Source organism: Nicotiana tabacum, chromosome 3 (genome assembly GCF_000715075.1).
Source record: "Nicotiana tabacum cultivar K326 chromosome 3, ASM71507v2, whole genome shotgun sequence".
Taxonomy (NCBI): Eukaryota; Viridiplantae; Streptophyta; class Magnoliopsida; order Solanales; family Solanaceae; genus Nicotiana; species Nicotiana tabacum.
The window spans coordinates 2,158,644-2,177,549 of record NC_134082.1 but is presented as its reverse complement, the minus strand read 5'-3'; positions in this window follow the sequence as shown (position 1 = coordinate 2,177,549).

The following is an 18,906-nucleotide window of genomic DNA, read 5'->3' as shown; positions in this document are numbered from 1 at the left end:
ATTTTTGTATATTAACATACAAAATGTATATATATATACAAAATAATATACAAATTTTATATTTTTTTCGTCTATTATTTTTACAACGGCTATATAGTGTAATTTTCTCATTAAAAGCTGACACAGAAGGGGATATTTTTAAGGTCAAAATTTTAGAAGATATTATCTAAAAATGAGGAATTAAAGTGATAATTTGCGTTATCCAATAAAAGGAGAGGAAAACGTTTTGCTTTAGAACAGGATTTGCTTAATGAATAAGAGTTGGTTAACACCGTTAGTTTTTGAACACATTTTGTCCGTGAGATTAAAGGTGCTCCACTTTAACATACTAAAGGATTAAATATGCTCAAGATAATATTTGAGGGATCAAAATAGACCTACCCTTAAAGATAAGGAACAATATTGGTAAAAAACTCTCACAATCTCACTCAAGCTAAGTAGACAAAATATCATTTAGCGAAATTATTTATGCACTTGAAAACATTCAAAATGTGTGATCGAATGCACGTGTCCAAAAAGAAAAAATTTAAAGAAAGAAAAATTCATATTTCCCATGGCTAGAATGGTTGATTTAAAAAAAAAAAAGAAGAAGAAGAATATGACAAGTTCAAATAATTTCATTAGCGTCATACATGTTAAAATAACACGGTCTAGCTAGTTTTCGGATTGATCATTCAAAAATAGCTAGCATTTGCTAACTCATTAAAAAAATAGCCACTATTTTGCTGCAACAGACACCGGTCCAGTATAATATACTGGAGTTCGGTGCACCTGTGTATGAACCTCCAACATATTATGCTAGATCGGTATACTTTGCTGGCTTCAGTATATTATGCTGGACCGGTATCTTATACTGGAACTCCAGTATATTATGCTAGAGTATTTTTCCAGATTTTGAACAGTATTTTCGTTCAAATTTATCTTTACATAAAAAGTGACTAAATTTCGATTATATTTGAAACTGTGACTATTTTTGAATGACCACTTATAAATCTGGCTATTTTTAAATTTCTCTTGAAAGAATACTTTCAATCTATATTATTATATTCTCTATACTTTGCCATCGTGTCAAAAAGACAACGTTTTAGTGTCATTGTCCCGATTTGGATAAGGCATACTTCTTTTTTAAATTTGTACGTATGAGAATTATGTGCGTCTTCTTGAATGGAGGGTATATTGGAAATGCTTTTACTTTCTTAGCATCCTAATATTTAACTTTTATTTCGCTATTATATATTCTATAATGGTGTCAGGGCGTCATTTAGAGTATTTTATTAGATATCTATTATCTCACACCAGCAGCAAAGCACAAAAATCTAACAACAGAATTCAAAAACAAATGTAAAACTAGCACATCTAAAGATTCAAACCTAGAAGTATTTGTTATATTGCCAATGAACAATTTAAGGTTAATATGGTCAATTTATGCGAATTCCTTAATATATATATATATATATATATATATATATATATATATATATATATAATCCAAAAAGTATTTTTCTTTACTTCCATTTTTACGAATTCAGTTCTCGATAATAAATTAATTAAAAGAGTAGCCCGACTCAAAGAGTAATCGCCTGAAAATCCATTTTGCTCTGATATATTTGATACTCGCATTTGACTTGACTAAATTCTAATTCACGCCAGAAAATTTCACGTTAAGGGTAAAATATTCCCTAACAAATGCGACTTTTTGCACAAAACTCAAATTCAAGATTCTGATTAAGAATAAAAGAATATATACTATAGTCTACAATCTTAATTGGTATATATAATCCACTTTCTTTCTAACTTTATATTAATCCATCAACTTTTCCATGGTCAACTAACAACAACAACAGCAATAACGATCCAGTATAATTTCACAAGTGAGATCTGGGGAGGGTAATATGTATGCAGACCTTACCCCTACCCCGAAGGCTCGAGAGGCCGTTTCCAGGAGACCCTCGGTCCATGGTCAACTAAAGGGACTATAATAGTATAAATGGCACATAAACAAAGATCATATTAACTTACATAAAAGAGAACCAAACTAAACTTTTTTGGTAGGTTTGAGGCTGAGAATTATTGCAATAGAAAAAGAAAGAGCAAAAAGAAAATTAACCACAAGTATAAAGAAACGGCTAAGGACCACATAATTGTCTACAACTAATCATAAAGTGTCCGACAGACACGAAATTATGTCACCTTTAATTTGTCTTTAATCCCTTTATAAGAGAGTGTCTGAAAGATGTGTGGCGTAACTTTTTTTTTGGTTTTTAAGTCGGTGTCCGATATCCGTATTGGAGCCTGACTATATTCGGATTTGCGTCGGGTAAGGCACCATTCGGGGGGTAGCGTTCCCTACCAAGAATTTTTCCATACCCAGGACTCGAACTCGAGACCTCTGATTAAGAGAGGAGCAACCTTGTCCACTGCACTACATCCTTTGACGGTCCTGTATGGCATACTTATTAGGGTTTTCAATGTGGTTTGGTGAGGTTTTTCAGTCAAAACCATATTATAACAACATCAATAAAGTTCAGTACTTTTAAAGTGATAAATTTTAATTTAGTGATTTTATTGCAAAAAAAGTTAGTAAAAATTACTGAAAATGAAAAAGCCGTCGTCAAATATATTACAAACAGCCTCTTACAAAAATATAATGTAAAATTACATATTTAATATCTAATGTGATTCGGTTTTTCCCCAGACCTCGCGCATAGCAGAAACGTTATGCGCAAATGCATGGTGCACTTTTTTTTTTTTTTTTTTTTGAATTCAATGATTTAGAGCTACTAATTATTATTTGTTTGGTTTAATTAGTCTCTATCACATGATCAACAAAAAGAAGCTGTCCATGGAACATCCTACCAAGAGACAGGGAAATAAACGGATAAGTTCCATATGTGAATATGACTCACTTTCCAGTCTTTAATTATATGCTAGGACAAGAAAATTACAAAGAAGAAACTTTAAAAAAAAAAACATATTTCCCATGGCTAGAATGTTTGATTTGAAAAAAAAAAAAAGAATAGGACAAGTTCGAATGATTTGAATAGTGTCATACATTAATTTCTCAAAAGTTATAAAGAATCCTTTCAATCTATATATATATTATATATATTCTCTATACTTGGATATCGTGTCATTGTCCCAAAATGGATAAGGCATACTATTTTTTTGGTTTTCCATCCGATGTCAGGTATCCACATTGGGGCCCGACAAAATTCGGATTCGCGCCGGAAAGTTCCATATTGGGGGGAGGGTAAAGCGCTCTCTAACAAAGGCAACTCCATATCCAGAGGCTCGAACCCGAGACATCTGGTTAAGAATAAAACATACTTCTTATTTATATGTGAAAACTCCCTGCACTCACATATACATGCATGTATGACGAACATCGGACACATTAGATAATTAAAGGCTAGAGGACAACATATATTGTAAGCATCTTCGTATTTTTGGCTTATATACATCTCGTCTATTTTTACGAGTATTTGCTATTTTAAAATACAACACGATCGAGCACACTTAGGTCGATTCGTACAAACTCCACCACTAAACTAGAATTTTTTCTATTGTTAAATGGATTCAATACTTTTTATATATTAAAAATATCACTTTTACCTTATCGCATAGTATAATTTTTTTAAAAATTAAAGAGAACCGTCCTGATCATTAATACTGAATAATCAATATGACAGTCAAAATTTAAACAGATGCAAAGAAATTACGAAATAATTTTTACTTGTGCTACTTTTGAGAAGACATGAAGAAATAGGTTTTTTTGGGGGTGGGTGGGTGGGTGGGGGGTGGGTTCATGGTGCCATGTGGGCACTTGGAAGTCCAAACAATTTCATGTGGTTCATTTCCAATTTGATGGTCTTTTGCCCACATGAAGAGATATGCTCTTTCTCTTCATTCCATTTGATGGTCCTTTGCCCACATATATATTTTGCATCGTGCTGTGTGTGTCATCAATATAAATAAATTTTAGGGAAAATGCATAAGTACCCCCTAACCTATATTCGGATTTTCAACTACACACTTTTTCTTTACGGGAATCCTATTACCTCCCTAAACCTATTTTAAATGGAATTATTTGTACCCTTAACACTGACGTGGCAGAGTGTGCGTATTTCACTCTCCCAAGGAGAGTGAGAAGCAAGAAATTTACTTTTTTTTTTCTTCGTTTTTCTCTAATTCCGGCAAATATTCATTCACCGGCGACTTTGTCTAAACGTTTTTCTTCTATTTTTTCTTTTCACACACAAATCAAACTCTCAAAAAGTTCTATTCATAAGCAAAGCAAAATATACTCAGATTTGGGGGAAAAATTTCATCATCAGAAAACCTTCCTACGCCAGAAAAAATGATGTATTTAAATTTTAACTGGAAAAAGTTTTCTCAACTTATGTTCATTTTTATTTCTTTTTCTCTTCCTCCCACCCATAAATTACACTTTCAAGAAAAATTTATATATATATAACAAAATATACTTAGATCGGGATAAAAATCTATCGCCGGAAAAAATGGTGTTTGTGAAATTCCGACGACCACCATTTTATACCGCCGGTGACCAAAACAAAAAGAAAGATAATGAAATAACACAAAAAATTGAGAATAATAAGAAATAGAAAAAAGGATAAGAAAAAGAAGAAAGAATAAAAAAAGTACTAAAAATACATGTGGGGCACGTGTAGCTCACCATTTGACAAGAGTTTGGTTGTCTAGTTTTATGGTGCAAATAATTCCATTTAAAATAAGTTTAGGGAGGTAATAGGATTCCCGCAAAGAAAAAGTGTGTAGTTGGAAATTCGGGTATAAATAAGGAGTACTTATACATTTTCCCTAAATTTTAGAAATTTACAATGTAATCTATGGGTTTATAATTCAATAGCTTTTAATTTTCTCGGACCCTATATATTAGGAATTAATTAAATATTTATAGATATTTGATTATAAATCTAATTATTATTATAAATTAACTTAATATCGCTATAAAAATTCACAAACTTTAAATGTTAGATATGCCTCTTGAATACAATCCACTTCCTTCTAATTACTGTATGTATATGAATCCATTAACTATTCCATGGTAAGCTAAAGGGACTAGAATAGTATAAATGCACGTAAACAAAGATTAATTTACATAAAAGGGAATCGAATTTACTATAACTAATCATAAAGTGCACGATTAAAAAAACAGGCCGGTGCACTAAGCTCCCGTTATGTGCGGGATTCGGAGAAAGGCCGGATTATAATGGTTTATTGTATGCAACCTTCCCTGCATTTTTGTAAGAGACTGTTTTCATGGCTCGAACCCGTAATCTCCTAGTCACATGACAACAACTTTACTAGTTACGCTAGGGGGCTGAGCATATATCGGGTATAACCGATAAACCGAAGCGATAAAATGCTATTGGGTTATCGGTATCGGGTTATTGGGTAAATAGTTCGATAACAGTTTAATATTATTTGACTAATAGGTTATTGGTTCGGGTCTCGGTTTGTCCAATTATATTAACGGTTTAACCGATAGCCCAATAAGCTTTATCAAAATTATAATTTTACCTACTAAGTATATTAAACCACCTTATGGCTTCATTCTCTCAATTCTCTCGGTAGTTACTCTTCATCTTCTGACCTTAATCCTTAGAGTAAGTTTTAAACTTTTCTGAATTTCTCATTTGCGTAATGGCTTCCTGGCCACTTAAACTTGTAGTGCTTTTGAAAGCCGATATACGAACTTTGGATTTTCCCATTTGAACACTCCAATTTGACAAAATAGATAATAATAAACACATTTGACCGTTGACCATGCCTCTGTGGAAGCACTACAGCTGACATGGCTAAACTGTGTGCAAATTATGCTCCCAAGATACGTGAATAGCATTGTTTTTACTTAAAAAAAATTAGAATTAGAATAAAATATAAATAAAAAAGAAAAATGAAAAAGAAAAAAAAAGACTTTTCCAATTTTTTCATCTTCCCAGGTGTCCACCATGGATTAAGTGATGCTATAGTAAGTGATGCTACGAACTTCACCAGACCATGCCGGAGCATGTAAGTTCAGAATCCTAGTGAAAGAGGCTGAGTAGAACTGGAGGGTGCATTGGCATTTGGTCGAACACTGTTATATGAACAGTGCGCAGAATGACCATTTTGGACATTCGAAAAATTTGGCCCATGTAAGGTCTGGTTTGAAGGTTTGGAAACATTCTCCTGAGGAGCAGGAGTAGTTTGGCATTGGTTTTGCGTCCTTTGGTTTGCCTGATCACCTTGCCCGACCAACTGGTGAAGTTTTGAGTTTTCAACTTGGTGGTGATGGTTGATTTCTTGAATGGATTGAGCTGAATCTTTGCATAGAGGATCCATGTTTGTAGTAGAAGGGATTCCAATTGGAAATTGGTCTCCAATTGGCCCAGAATTGATAGGGGCATTTCGTCGAACACCTTGCTCAACCGGACTTCCTAGGCTTTTGGATTGTACAATTGGAGGAATTGGTTGGTACCCATATGAAATTGGAACTGTAGGAGCATTCTCCTCATCAAGACGAACATTTTGGTACCTTTCTTTTCCAATTTGGATACCTGGAACACCTTGCGTGTTCTTTTTTGCCTCGCCAGAGTCCTGCTGCTCGTCGGAGGGGACGATTCCCACGGTGGAATTGTCAAACTATGTTTCAGGAGTTTTTTTTCCTTTTTGTATTTGTTACTTTTTTTTCTTCTGATTTTGTATTTAAAAATGGGACTCATAAATAACACATGACAAATAATAAAAAGCTTAACATGATGTGTTGTACATGTCAGCGCAATTGATATACACGCTCTGGTGGATATGTTTATTATTATCCATTTTGTCAAGTTGGAGTGTTCAAATGGGAAAATCCAAAGTTCGTATATCGGCTTTCAAAAACCCTACAAGTTTAAGTGGCCAGGAAGCCATTACGCCTTTCTCATTTTAATTTTTCAATTAAGTTTTTTAGTTTTAAATTTTAGAGAATTAATTGTTCAGATTTTTAGTTTTTCTATTTGTTTCTTTTGTTGCACTGATTCTTTAGTATTTACAAGATTAGGATTTTATTATTTTTCTATGAATTATGCCCGCCCGCAGTGAGATAGTTAGTAAGATTAGATTGTTGAATGTTTTGTCTCTTACTCTTATTAACTTATAATTTTGAAAATTGAGATCATTCATTGGGATTTTCAAATGCAAAGAAAGTTTTATTTACTAAGTTGAAATTTAATCCCTCTTCTCTTAAGAGCAAAAATTTAATTCCTTTCTCTTAATAGTATGGTCACGATTTCTATAATAAATTTTTGGATAGTTTTTATTCTTACCGGGTAAACCGATAACCGAACCAATAAGGATTGATAACCGACTAACCGATACCCAATAAACGATATCTTATCGGTTCGGTTATCAATTTAGTATATTTATAAATCGATAACCGATATGAAGAACCGATAATATTAACAATCGAACCGAACCGACCGATGCTCACCCCTTACGCCAAGGATAATAAAATGCACGACCAACACGAATTTAATTATGCTACCTTTAGTTTGTCTTTGACGAGACCCCTTATAAAATGGTGTGATGTGGAGTTGACGTGGCAAATTAAAGCCACTTTGACATTTTAAATGATGTGTGTGGCAAATTAGGATTTTCATGGTGGGGTTTCACGGTCAAAGTCATTCTGTGAGCAGTTTGTAGTGATAGATTTCCTTCACATATATTTAGTTAAAAAAACAAAAAACAACGACCGACGAAATTTTATTATTGGGGTCTGGGAAGGATAGTTTATACACAAATTTTATCTCTACTCAAGGAGAAAAAAATCTATTTCTGAAAGACTCTCGGCTCAAGAAAACGAAAAGAGACAATCTTTCGCATCTTAAGTGCATGCAAAAAATTAGATACACTTTGCTCATGTGTATTTTAACTTTTAAGTGCAAAATGACTGCTCTTAAAACACATACGCTGCAGTCAATTTTTCGCATGCACTTAAAAGATAAAAATTTTGTTCTTTGAATCATTAAATGTTAAATTAGTTAATTATTATTATAAACATTTTGCATATGAAGTATTGGCAAAAATGGTGCACTTCAATCTTATGTTGCTGCATGCAAAAGTTGGTGCACTTTAGCTATATACAGCTAAAGTGTGTGCATGCCTGAACTTTTGTAGTAATTGTCTGATGTTCATTTGTATATTATTTGCCTAATTTCAAATAAATTTGTAACTTCATACACGAAATTTACTAATGAAGTTATGTTTGCAATTGATAAATCTGCAATTTTTTTTGATCTTAGGATACAATTTAGACAGCGGTCCAAAATCAGGTACTTGTGCACTTTCCCCTTGTCTCCTACTTTTCATTCATGAACTAGTTTTGGGTCATTTGAATCAACTGGGCCGCGACGGTGCTCTTTTATACGAATTTTTACCTTCTTATACCATATATGAAACCTTATTATCCTTAATGTTTAAGGTTTGATATAATTATATTTAGTATACCAAATATCAATTCTATACCATAATGTATTTTAAGGGTACAATTAATGCAGCGTATATCCCTCCTTAATTCAAGGTACCGTATATTACACCCCTCCCACGTTTCTCTCTCCCAAACCCTCACCATCACCCACGTTTATGTACTGTTATTAAACATAAAGTATTGAGCAACGGTGAAAAGTATGATGATTATGATGATAAGTATCCTGATTTGACACATTCGTTGTTCGATGAAGAGGATGAATATTTAGGTGATCCAAATGCAACAGCTATAGATATGGTGAGGAATTTCAAAGAGGAAGAAGGACAAAATTTCGTACTAGAAGACGAGATCGATAATGTGGCTGATTTGTTTATCAGGAAATTCCATAAAAAGATGAGGTTGTAACATGGTCTGTTAATACTAATATTAGAACTGTTCACTAGGCGTTCGGTTCTTTGAAATCTATGTAGCTTATCAGTTAAGAAATTGATTCCAGGGCTTCCTGAAGGAGCATTACTTTACGTTTCAGTTGTATAGAATATCCAGAACGCAATTCTTTCGGGTTGGAGTTGAAGGATGTTTTAGTTAAATTCATTCAGATCTGCAAAATCTGTTGTTCCCAGGCCTCCACTAGCTGGACACTCTTCTTTTGCGTTGGAGATTTTTGCACATTATATGTACAAATTGTCACAAGCTTTAACTTAGCTCCATATGTTATTTCAATATTTATTCTTCTTAAATCATGAAGATTCGTCCAATCTCATAAATGGAATTTTCGATATAATTGCATTTTTTGCAGAAGATTTGTAGAAGTTTTAGTCGTTTTTGATTTGTGAAAATAGAAAACAAAGCATCTACAATCAGAATACAAATAATCTACAATTTATCTAAAAAATATCTACAAACTGGGTACATTAAATTTTTATATCCCAATTTTCATTCAATTGTAGCTTAATTGGTATTTTCGACATAATTGCATTTTTTGCAGAAGATTTTGTAGAAGTTTTAGTCGTTTTGGATTTGTGAAAACAGAAAACAATGCATGTACAATCAGAATACAAATAATCTACAATTCATCTACAAAATATCTACAAACTGGGTATATTGAATTTTAATATCCCAATTCCCATTCGATTGTAGTTTAATTGGGATTTTCGATATAATTGCATTTTTTACAGAAGATTTGTAGAAGTTTTAGTCGTTTTTGATTTGTGAAAACAGAAAACAAAGCATCTACAATTAGAATACAAATAATCTATAATTTATCTATAAAATATCTACAAACTAGGTACATTGAATTTTTATATCTCAATTCCTATTCAATTGTAGCATAATATTTTAGATATAATTGCGTTTTTTCAGAAGATTTGTAGAAGTTTTAGCCGTTTTTATTTGTGAAAACAGAAAATAAAGCATCTACAATCAGAATACAAATAATCTACAATTTATCTACAATTTTTTATTTCTACAATTTCGAGTTTCAATCTGAAATTCAGTCAAAACCAAGTCTAATCTTCACCAAAACCCCTCAAAATTGAGATATAAACTCCAAACCATATTCCTGATTATTTTCAACAACACCCAATCCAAACAAATAATGATTTTTGAAAACACAAATTTGAATTCAAAGCTTTCAAGCTTTTTAATGGCTGTCAAGAGTGGAATTGCTGCTCTCTTTTCATTTGCTTTGTATTACTGAATTTTGTGATTGAGAAATAGAGAGAGATGTAGAGAGAATGTCGATGAACTGAGCTTTTTGCAGAACTGATTTCTACAATTTGATTCGAATTTGTTGACGATTTTTGTCTTTTTTTTATTTGTAGCTTAAGGAAAAATATCGAAGAACAGAGTTTTTGCAGAAAAGAGTCTATGTAATTTGATTTTAAATTGAAGGTATAGGATTTGCGTTTCAAATTTGATCTGAAGGTCGCTAAATCAATTAAAATATTCTGTTCCTGATTTGTAGCGCGCCTAATTAGGAAGATTCAGCTACTAATAATTAGTATTTAATGAATGATATAATAATTGTAGAAAAACTGTGAACATAGCGGGTAAATTAGAAACTATGCACATATTTGGTAATAAAGTTTCATATATGGTATAGGAAGAAAAAAATCTCTCTTTTATATCTGTAAAAATTGTGTGGGGTAGCCACTTTTTAAAGTAGTATTTACTTTTTATCCAGTATTTTGAATGCTTAATGATAGTAGCCACTAGTCTATTAAAATTAATATGAAAAGACTGTATTAGCCTTTCTTCTATCTCTTTCATGTGTTAGGGAGAAGAACTGTGCCGCACGAATACCTTTCAATAGAAACAAATTTTTGTTTTTGATTTTCCCAGAACGTATTTGACAGACCAAGATCCCCTGCCAGGAACACGAAGCACTAGAAAACCACAGTTCTCCCAAAGATATTTCCCAACAAATAAGAATGAAATGTCCTGCCAAAACAGATGGACATAGTAAATTGACTACAATGGCATGAACTATATGGATTTAATAAAGATCAAATCCATAAGGTTTAGCTTAACTTACCAGTTTGTATGGTGTCGAGACATACGATGGTTGCATAAAATACATAACATATGGATTCTCACATTTAAAAGCTTTTGCTCTTTGATATGATATCGTCCTCTTTTTGTCTAAGTTGAAAAGTTCAAAAGTTAAGGACACTTGGTCCTGAACTTCGAGTTTCAAGTTCAAAAGTTAAGGACATTTGGTCCTGAACTTAGACTAACAAGCTCAAAAGTTAAGGACAATAGATCCTGAACTTACAGTTACAAGTTCAAAAGTTAAGGACAATAGGTCCTGAAGTCCTGAACTTAGACTAACAAGCTCAAAAGTTAAGGACAATAGATCCTGAACTTACAATTACAAGTTCAAAAGTTAAGGACAATAAGTCCTGAAGTCCTGAACTTAGACTAACAAGCTCAAAAGTTAAGGACAATAGGTCCTGAACTTATGGTAAGAAGCCCAAAAGTTATGGACAATAGATTCTTGGTAATGTCCAAACACTCAAAAGTTAAGGACACTTGGTCCTGAACTTCGAGTTCCAAGTTCAAAAGTTAAGGACACTTGGTCCTGAACTTAGACTAACAAGCTCAAAAGTTAAGGACAATAGGTCCTGAACTTACAGTTACAAGTTCAAAAGTTAAGGACAATAGGCCCTGAAGTCCTGAACTTAGACTAACAAGCTCAAAAGTTAAGGACAATAGGTCCTGAACTTAGGGCAAGAAGCCCAAAAGTTATGGACAACAGGTTCTGAACTTAAACTAATTACGAGCTCAAAAGTTAATGACACTTGTTCCTGAACTTAGGCTAAGAAGCCCAAAAGTTAAGGACAATAGGTCCTGAACATAGATTAACAAGCTCAAAAGTTAAGGACACTTGGTCCTGAACTTACAGTTACAAGTTCAAAAGTTAAGGACATATAGTCCTGAAGTCCTGAACTTAGAGTTACAAGTTCAAAAGTTAAAGACATGTAGTCCTGAAGTTAAGGACATGAGCAGAAAGATATTTTTGTTCGAGCAGTTAAAATTTATTAAAGCAGTGGCTAAAGACTAAAGATATTTTAAACAGTGGCTTAAAAGTAAATACATGTATTATTAGTGGCTAACCGTGCACTTCCGCCTTTATATCTTTAAGGAATGGGAAAAAGGCTAGATTTGTCCCTCTACTTTAGTAAATTTTTCACGTTTGTCCCTAGTTCTACTATCCGTCCAAATACATCCCCACCATTAAGAAAGTAGACAAAATTATCCCTAACCCTAACAGAAATCCACCGTGGCAATGAGAGCCTTATCTTAAACTGCCAACTAGACAAATTTTGAAACCAATTGGTTATGAAATAAAAATGGTTATGGAACTTAAACTGCCTTTACAACTCAATAGTGCCAACTTACCAAATAAAGGGGGTGCTAATTAACAATATGGTGTTTACAAATTTTTATTGCTTAATAGATGAATCGTGATTCAAAATCACAGACCTTTAAGCTACAAAATTATTTTTAATTTTGTGAAGAGTTGAAGATTAGAAAAATGAATAAATAAAAGAAAAGAAATCAAATCTTTAAGGTACCTTATCTCATATCGGTAAATATGAATTAGTGTAGTCGAGTTTTATATATGTAATGTTGAACCATATAAAAAGTTGCGCGGCTGTTGGATATTTGGTTTTAACCGGTTGCCCCCCAACGACTACCCCAACCCCCAACCCTCACCCCCGGGCCGCCGCCGCCTTTACCACCGGTGTCTTAGAAAATTCTCCCTTGTCTGTCGGAGATGGCTTTCAGTTGAAGGAAAAAAAAATCATAAAAGACTCCCTCAACGCAAAGGCTGAAATAATTTCGATTTTGGCTAGGCATTGAAGTTGTTGAGGAAGCTTCACATTAATGGAAAATCATTTGTTTTAGGATTGTGATGCTAGTTGGAGGTCGTTTTGGGTGGGGTGGATGGGTTTTAAGAGGGAAAATGGGTTCGACCGGGTAATGGGTTATTTGAATGAGTATGAGTTTTTTAATTTGCTTAGTTGGCAGTCAAAGAGAAGGGTATCAGTGCCACGTTGGATCTATATTAGGGTTAGGGGCAATTTTGTCTACTTTCTTAACGGCAGGGACAAACATGGACGGATAGTAAAACTAGGGACACACATGGATAATTTACTAAAGTAGAGGGACAAATCTAGCCCTTTTCCCTTAAAGAATTAACCAAAATAGCAATCACCCAATTGCTTAAATTAAACGGTGAGGGGTTAAAAATACACCTAAACTATTGAAAAAGGCTTAAAAATATCCTTCATCTTTCTATTGGGCTAAAAATACCTCTTAATCTACCTTTTTGGTTCACTTATGCCCTTTGACCGTTAGGTCAATGCTGAATTAAAAATAATAATTATTTAAATTTCACATGGCAACTTCTTATTGGTCGAAATTAAAATATCTAACCTATTAGAAACACCCACCCATATCTACCTATTTTTCGGACTAACTCGCCCCAAAAACTAACCCGACCTGAATAAAAAGTTCAACTAAAAAAAGACGTCCCACTTCCATCTGACTCAAAGTTAGATGGAAGGATGACATCAATAACCCTTACTATTTTCACCATGTTTATCTTAGGTTTGTCCACCTTTATACCACTAAAAGTTGAAAGAAATGATTGTGAGCACGTGATTTTTGCTTCATGGAAACTATTCCAAAAGAAATCGGAAAAGAAATAAAATAAGGTACCTTCGGGTACAATTTTGAGGATTTATGTGACATTTTGATAATTGTTCTGTCCGTAAATGCTCGCCTTGCTATAGTTAGAAAATACAAAAAAAAAGTATATACATGTTGCATACATTTAGGAAAAATGGTATATTTGGGAATTAATTAACCATTATCTAGTGTGTAAAAGCGAAAATCACAAAAATAGGCATTTTATTCTATTTTGTTGTCATGGTAATTTTTATTAAAATGTTTTAATTCGTGTGATAATTGTTGTTAGGTGGTAATCAATATTTGTGTAGTTTAAATTTTGGTTTTTTAAGAATTTTTGATAATTATAAGGGAAAAATATACCGGATTTGGGCCAAAAATCCAATTGAAAATCAGGCCCAATCCCTTGCATTGATCCAGTCCAGTCGCTTGACCCCTCAGACGCACCAAACGACACCGTATTAGCATCCCCATTCTGAGCCATTGATTGATTCAAATGAACGGACCAGATCAGGCCATTCACTTACCTAAACGACGCCGTATAGGGCCAGCTAATCTCAACCGTTAACCCAATCCCATCCAATGGCCTCAGGCCATCCCCATATGCCCGACCCATTTAACCCCGGACCAGCCCGACCTCCTTTTAGGTGGAACGACACCGTTCCTCATTAAGTGAAAGATCCTGGCCCTCGATCTCACTTCATCCAACAGCCAGGATCTAACCACCCACTACGTATATAAACTCAAACCCTTACCCCATGCCCCCATCCGAACTCCCCCCTTTTTCGTCCCAAACCCAAACCCAAACCCAAACCCAGACCTCCCAAACCCTAGCCGCCCTGAGCTTCCTTCGCCTGAAACCCGGCGACATCTACGCCGCCGGTCACCCCTCTAACACCATAGCACCTCCTTCACTCCCTGAACCCAAATCTGTTACCCCCTAACCTCGAATCATCCCCCTTCATCTCGAATCTTGATTTGAAGATCCGAGTAAAACCCCAAATCTGACTGTTCGAACCCTAGAACACAAGAATTTTTGGAATCCGGTCAGATTAAACAGAAGGTTGGGGTCTAATAGACCTTAATCGAAGTGTTCTCGGTCGAGAACACCTCGATTAAGATCTATTCTACCTCAAATGGGCAAATCCAGCTCGAGCCTGGGTCGTCTGTGTTTAAGCTTTTCAGAGTGAGTTCACTTTTCCTTTTCTGTTATTGTTTCAGTATTATTTGAGTTTATCAGCATGGTTAATTAGTTTGTTTGTTATTTCTGGGATTTTCTGTCAGTTGTTCTCCATCTCCGTAAGACCTTTTATTCGGTCGATTGTTATTCTGTTTATGGTTGAATACGTATAGTGATATACATGTTTCAATTTGATTAATATCGTCGAATCTATAATGCCTGTAGTTTCCTTGTGTCGTGCAAAATTGTCAAAGACAGTTGATGCCCTATTTGTGTTGTTTGTTTGGTCGACTGTTTGTTCTATGTTATAATTAGTGTAGTCGAGTTTTATATATCTAATGTTGAACCATATAAAAAGTTGCGCGGCTGTTGGATATTTGGTTTTAACCGGTTGCCCCCCAACGACTACCCCAACCCCCAACCCTCACCCCCGGGCCGCCGCCGCCTTTACCACTGGTGTCGTAGAAAATTCTCCCTTGTCTGCCGGAGATGGCTTTCAGTTGAAGGGAAAAAAAATCATAAAAGACTCCCTCAACGCAAAGGCTGAAATAATTCCGATTTTGGCTAGGCATTGAAGTTGTTGAGGAAGCTTCACATTGATGGAAAATCATTTGTTTTAGGATTGTGATGCTAGTTGGAGGTCGTTTTGGGTGGGGTGGATGGGTTTTAAGAGGGAAAATGGGTTCGACCGGGTAATGAGTTATTTGAATGGGTATGAGTTTTTTAATTTGCTTAGTTGGCAGTCAAAGAGAAAGGTCTCAGTACCACGTTGGATCTCTATTAGGGTTAGGGGCGATTTTGTCTACTTTCTTAACGGCAGGGACAAACATGGACGGATAGTAAAACTAGGGACAAACATGGATAATTTACTAAAGTAGAGGGACAAATCTAGCCCTTTTCCCTTAAAGAATTAACCAAAATAGCAATCACCCAATTGCTTAAATTAAACGGTGAGGGGTTAAAAATACACCTAAACTATTGAAAAAGGCTTAAAAATATCTCTTCATCCACCTTTTTGGTTCACTTATGCCCTTTGACCGTTAGGTCAATGCTGAATTAAAAATAATAATTATTTAAATTTCACATGGCAACTTCTTATTGGTCGAAATTAAAATATCTAACCTATTAGAAAGACCCACCCATATCTACTTATTTTTCGGACTAACTCGCCCCAAACACTAGCCCGACCTGAATAAAAAGTTCAACTAAAAAAAGACAATCCCACTTCCATCTAACTAACTCAAAGTTAGATGGAAGGATGACATCAATAGCCCTTACTATTTTCACCATGTTTATCTTAGGTTTGTCCACCTTTATACCACTAAAAGTTGAAAGAAATGATATAATAGGAGTGACAATTTCCATCAGTTATGCTAGTGCGAACTTCCAACAATTATAAGCAGTAGCATTACGAGGGTGTTTGGCTAAGCTTATAAACTGGTCAAATTGGCTTATAAGTACTTTTTGGCTTATCTACGCGTTTGGTGAAATTAAAAGTGCTTATAAGTTAAGTACTTATAAGCCAAAAATAAGTCAAACGCCATAAGTTGGTCTCCCCTAACTTATCAAATTTCAGCTTATAAGTACTTTAAATTTGACCAAAATATTTATTATTCTATCCCTAAAATACTTCTTTTTAAAACAAACCTGTTTGACCAAAATACTTCTTTTTAAAATAAGCTAAAAATTTATTTTCTCCAATTCATTGCTAATTCTGTTTGTTGCATTGGCATTTATTCAACGACTTTCTCTGCCTCTTGTAGTTTCCTAGATCGGTCAAGAAAGTCCACTAGTGAAGCATAATTTTGATCTCCTGGTTTCCTAATGCGCTTTTTACAGCAGTTAATCTGGAGTTAGATGGAAGTGGAGCGTCTTTTTCTAGTTGAACTTTTTATTCGGTTCGAGTTAGTGTTTGGGGCGGGTTAGTACGAAAAATGGGTAGATATGATGGGGGCTTTCTAATAGGTTAAATATTTTAATTTCGACCAATAGGAGGTTGTCACGCAGAATTTAAATAATTATTATTTTTAATTCAGCATTGACCCAACGGTTAAAGGGCATAAGTGAACCAAAAAGGTGGATGAAGGGGTATTTTTAGCCCAATAGATGGATGAGGGATATTTTTAAATCTTTTTCAATAGTTTAGGAACATTTTTAACCCTTTTCTGTAAATTAAAAATAGCCAGTGAATGTATAATATATGTATAACTTATGAATTACATATGTATAATCGTATATAATTAATGTATAATCTATGTATATGGGTAAAAAAAGTAAATAGTGAATATGACCAGCTATTTGTGTAAAAATTGTTTACTTATTTTAGGCCAGCAACCTCTTAACGTAACATTTTTCATGGGCGAAGCACGTGAAAATTATACACATTCTTGATTGTTTAAGGTAAGACAACTAAAAGTGACCACTGTCTAGTAGTTAAAGTCCACCCTAAGCAGTAGAAATTACAACAACAACAACGACCCAGTATAATTCCATAAGTGGGGTCTGGGGAGGGTTATATGTACGTAGACCTTACCCCTATCCCGAAGGGTAGAGAGACTGTTTCCAGGAGACCCTCGGCTCAAAAAAGCAACAGGAGCCGATATATTAGTACCATAAAAATGCATAATAAAATAACAGCAATATAAGAGATATGAAATTCCATTCTCTAAAATACAGATGGTGTATTCGAAACTGAGTTATAATACAGTGAGTGATCTTTAATGCAATTAGTCGTTAATTATATCGTCAACAAATCCGTATGTCTATCCAAAGCTAATTGAACCAGTTTGTGACCAGTAGTAACTGTAACAAGATTTAGAGCCTAGTTGCAAATATTTAAAAGAATAGCAGCCAACAAGCTATACACTAAGGATGAGGCACTATGCTGAAAAATGACAATACAGCACATAGATGGCGGAAATATACATTAATAGGAAGTTAAATTATTGAAAATCATCACATATCCACAATAAAGAAAGAAATATACAGGGAAAATCAGGTATAGAGATGCTACCATTATGGTATAAAATAATAAAAGGGCAGTCCGGTGCACGAAGCATCCCGCATTCACATAAGGTCCGAGAAGGGCCGCACCTCAAAGGGTGTGATGTAGGCAGCTTATCTTGATGCAGGCATCAACGGCTGATTCCACGACTCAAACCCGTAACCTAGAGGTCACACGAAAACAATTTTACCATTGTTTCGAGACTCTACTTCGTGTAAAATAACAAACCGTAAAAGAAACTTTCCAACAACATCACATATCCACAATAGCACTGCTATCAATGATACAGTATTCACTACTCGAGGTCAGAAGGGCGGTGTTGGATAAAAACGAGGGGCGAGAACAATGAGTTGTGTACCTTATTGACGCAGCAAAAACTGTAGAACTCACCACCAAAAGAATTGCCTCAAGTCGAACTTTGAATCACAAGAAAACAAAGTTTAATTCACAAACTAAAAGTCTTCCTTTCTATGTATGTGATTTTTGTTGGGAGAAGAAAAGAGTTTTTGCACGCTCTTTGATAGTTCTTCTGTAGAACAAATATATAGAAGAGGAATAGAGGAAACTACCGATGAAAACCACCACTCCACGTTCTCACGTCTCTCAAAATAACGTGTTGTGGTTTTAGGAGTAATAAAACCTACGTGTAACCTCCTTAAGTTTTATCTCTTTTAAAACGGGTCGGGTCAGTCCACATAGGTGACCCACGACCCAAACCTTATATCCAACATCTCCCACTTCGCACAGGTGGACTAGATCCAAACTAGTAACTACCATGAAAATAACACACATAATTCATACCGGCAAATAGTTCGTGCGACCTGCGAGCATTAAGAGCCATAATATTCTTAATCCCTTTAAGTTTTTTAACAACTCTATGTAGAAATCCAATCACATGCTGAAGGATTTACTATTAACATGAGGATCTTGTTACTCGCAATACCTCATACATCACCTGCTACTCCAGTAGCTAGTTATTTAATCCCTCATCCTCGAAAGAGGTGAACTCGAGTTCATGTTTAACTTTATATTCAT